The 4,152-nt window shown below is 52.9% G+C and overlaps 1 long non-coding RNA gene across 1 annotated transcript; it reads left to right on the top strand.

Moving 5' to 3' along the window:
• Positions 1–174: 174 nt before the first annotated feature.
• On the top strand, positions 175–3,726 carry LOC139357166 (uncharacterized). Its single transcript, XR_011609900.1, has 2 exons — positions 175–1,000; positions 2,961–3,726. It is a non-coding gene; the product is annotated as an uncharacterized lncRNA (long non-coding RNA).
• The last annotated feature ends 426 nt before the right edge of the window (positions 3,727–4,152 follow it).

Genomic DNA, 4,152 nt, shown 5'->3' on the forward strand with positions numbered 1-4,152 from the left:
GGGGATAGAGGAAGAGGGTCCTAGCCAGATCGCCGGTGTCTGAAGGTGGCAGGTGCAGCCTTCCCTGCACAGTACAAATCTAAAAGGGGAAGAAAGGAGTTGTGCCACCGAAGCGTGGTGTGAATCGTTGTGGGGTTCCGGAGTTTTGCTTGCTTTTCTACATTCACTCGGCTGACAAAGCACATAGGGGAGGATAAAATAAGTCATCCAGGGGCCTGGTCCTAGGATTTACCCCTGTACTCTATGTATCTTCAGTGTTGGGCTAAAACTCGAGGGCGTCAGAGTACTAGCCCTTAGAAGGTAGTACACAGCCTGAGGTCTGAGGACATTTGCGGCAGGGCCAGGTTAAGTGCTGCCCCTCGCCCAGCAGCTGCCCCGACTGGCAGCACACCGTGCTGCAGGCATATGGAACTCGTGCCTAGGCTCTCATTTTTCCAACTTTGGGGAGCTCCGGAGGAGATCTGGGGATGGAGTAGGAGAAAGGACTCCATCTAACCTCGAGGTCAGTGATAGTCTAGTGGTCCCTCTGCTAAATTCTTGTCCTCACCCCCAGAAAGCAGAAACTTCTCCAGTTCGCGACATCCTGTGCAATACAGGAGAATTATGGTGGAGTCAGATGTTCTTGGGCAAGAGGGACGCCCGAGTATTTTGCCAGAAGCAGACTCAAATGCTTAAAGTGCGGGAATTACTAGTCTGTTTCCTCCTCTCCCCTTGATAAATTCATTTCTAAGCCCACTGCGCGTTGTTCGCTCAGGACTGGGGATTTTTACAAAGGAAAGGCCACTCCAAGATGTTTCAGAGACCGGGCTGAGGTTGGGTCTCACGGTGGCTGTCACTGGGCTTTCCAACCTGCAGGGCTCCGATGTGACCCTCCTCCGCGCGGATAATTTCGACCCAGAGCGCCGGCATCGCGACTCTCAGCCAGTGCCCGCGAGGCTCCCGGGAGATGCAGGGTAGTAAGACCCTAAAGCGAGGAGCCCGGACCACGGCCTGGATTGAGGTGCGTTTTGTTTGGGGTTGAAGGCGCGAGAAATTGGGGCGAGAGAAGAGTCAGCCGGACGCCGGGAGAGGACAGAGCTGAAGGCGCGGCGGGGCTTAGTGCTGAGGACCGTCTCCGCTGCCCCGCCCCGCCTCCTTATTTTCTTCTCTTTGGACTTGTTTGGACGGTTGCACACTTTTCCCCCTCCTGATTCCCTAAGTTTTTTCTCTCTCCCCTCGCTGCCAGTTAGCCGTACTTCCCCAGCTCCCGTCCCTACTGGGCGCTGCAGGCTACCCAGCGGCACGCGAACCGCACGCGCGGACAACAAAAGCCGCTTTCATGACTCACTGCCCTCGAGCAATGCCCCAAATCTGCCGCCTCCCGGGTCCCCGCTCTGAGCGCGCGGCGAGGGCCGGGCGTCCCGGCCGTTACAGCGGCAGCCGGAGCGCCTGCGGGAAGGGGGGCGGGAGGAGGCGCGTGGCCGGGGGTGGGGAGAGGGGAGTGGGCCGGGCGGAGGGGAAGGGGGAGGGGTGTGGAGGGATGGGGGTGGGGAAGGGATGGAGGCGTGTGGCCCGGACGTAGGGGGTGGGAAGCCTGTGGCTGGAGGCGAAAGCGGGGGGCGGGAGGTGGGGGGCGAAGCATTCACAGGGCCAAGATAAAGAACAGGGGCCGGGCCGGCGTCCCTGGCGGTGACCTGTTTCTCAGGGAAACAGATGCTAGCTCTTGCAAAGGGAGGTTTGCGTTCAATGAAAGGATCAAGTGTGGCCAGGGCAGCCCGGCCGACCTCGAGAGGTTCCCGCGTCCTCTTCCCGCCCTAACTAGGAGGGGGATGTCGGGGCCTGGGCGCGTTCCAGGGGCGGGAGAGAGGGGTGAGGGGGCCAGGTGGCCGAGGGGCCCGCGAGACCGTGGGGCACAGGGGCCGCAGGAACGGAGGACTGAGAGCTGCAGGTCCTACATAGGCCGGGTAGCTTGGAGGCTCTTGAGAGCTTCGGGGGGATGGAGGGGGGTTGATGCGGGTTCTGAACAGACCGCCGACGCGGCGCCTGCGCCCCGGGGGAGGCAGTTGGGCTCCCAGGTCCTGGCCTGAGGCTGGAGCTGCCCAGGCTCGACAGGCAGGCGACCCGGGAGAGTCAAGAGCAACGAGAGACGCTATTAAAATGCCTCGCCGTCGCCCCGAGCGCAAAACCCATCCTCCCCAAATCTCCAGGGCTTGCGGCATAATCTTAATTAAGATAATTGATTCATATTGCACCTGCGAGAACGGAAAAAATTGATTTCAACCCCCAACCCCACAAATTGCTTAGAGCTATTGGATGGAGCACGACGCGACTGTGATTTGGGGAGTGATTTAGTGCCGGGCTTCCCCAGCTCGGCCTGCCTGGACCTTTTTATTTATTATTTATGCCCTCCCGGTCCCGACGGGGCCTTGGTGGCTCCTTTCTCGGCTCCCACAGACCTTGGGAGGACTTGTCTCTGATTACCTGTCAGGATCGAGAGGCTTTCCTGAAACCATCTAACACGCAGAACCAACAACGTAAAATCAACTCAGTAGGAACATCTTGGCAGGCGTGGGTCACGGGCACAATTGCTGAAGGCCTCGTGCGTCCGATGCCCTGTGTGTGCAAAAGTGTGTGATTCCACTTGAATATACGTGTGTGAATCCGTGTGTGTGCAAGATTATGTGAATGTGTGTGCAAATCGTGTGTGCATATAAATGATTGTTAGTGTGTATGTGAACATATGAGTGTGTGCAGGTGTGTGTCAATGAATGTGAATGTGTATGTGAGTGTGGGCATAAGTGGATGGGTGTGCGAGTGTCCGTGAGTGTATGTCCACGGTCGCACCTGCTCTCGGGAGAGGAGCATGAGCAGAGGGCGCACACCTGTTTCCCGGGGATCGAAGAACAGCTTGCTGTCCAAAGGGGATCGCAGGGCCAGGGAACTGACAAGCACACGCTATTTGCCAACCTTTGCCTTAATAGAAAGAAGCAAGCAAACAAAAATCCTCGGTAGCTGTGTGTAACTTCGGGAGTGGAGAGCCGAGACACACCGACGGCGCCGGAGCGTCCCAATAACAATGGCTGCTGCAGTGGGTTGGGAGAGGAGACCCGTACAAGTTCCTAAAGGCACGGGAGGAACGCGGGCAAACCAGGTTTAGGGCCCCAGGCGACTTGTAGAAGGAACTACTTCCGCAACCTATCAGCACCGTGGACAATTCCCACTCCAAAGGCCCTGACCTTCGGCCTACCAGATTCAGCAAAATCTCTCTCTTCCTCCCTTCCTTCCTCCTTTCCTCCGACCCTTCCTCCTTTCCTCCCTTCCTTTCCTCCGTCCCCTTCCTCCTCATTTCCCTCCTTTCCTCCCTCCCCTTCTTCCTCCTTTCTTTCCCTTCCTCCTTTCCGCTCTTCCCTGTTTGCTTTGTTTCAAAAACAAAAACAAAAACAAACAAAAAACACTGGGCACCATGACTGAGCTTTTTAAAGAGTCCTGTAAGTCTGCATCTAATTAGCCAAATATTCACAGTAAGTTTCCTGGAAAACTAGATAGCCAGATTTAGGGGTAAGGAAAGAGCTTAAACTATAATTTGAGCTGGCTAGTCTGAAACAAAGACAGAAATCATAAATTGAATAGCTTTCAAAAAGATAGTCATTATTCAAATATTTGTACTTATTTGCCACACAGCTTCAAAACCAAAATGAATTTCTTGTTTACTCTCCACAGAAATAATAAAATATCTCTCAAAATATTTTTGATTTTGCTTGTGTTTTATGGAGTATAAATTTTATTGAAAATCTAAAATCTTTTTCACCATCACTTTATCAACACTTCAGTTATTTCATACTGTAAACAATCTCTGATAAATTAATGAAAAAACAAGCCAACAGAAGTCAAATGGTATTATTCACTCAGATTCAGTGAGCCACACAATTAGCTAAATCATGCCAGATCTAAAATATTACATATTGAGTACTCATAACTTATCCAACATATACTGGAAACATCTAGCAAAGACATAACTGAGAAGAGAAAGCTCCTTTGGCAATTTGAACATCTGAGAAATATATACCATATCCCCCTCCCCACCACACACACTTATTGATATAATTTTCAAAACATCATTATTAGTAATAAACAAAATCCTCATCAAGTATTATTCACACTTCACTGTAATGA

The sequence above is a fragment of the Macaca nemestrina genome, chromosome 11, assembly GCF_043159975.1.
Source record: "Macaca nemestrina isolate mMacNem1 chromosome 11, mMacNem.hap1, whole genome shotgun sequence".
NCBI lineage: Eukaryota > Metazoa > Chordata > Mammalia > Primates > Cercopithecidae > Macaca > Macaca nemestrina.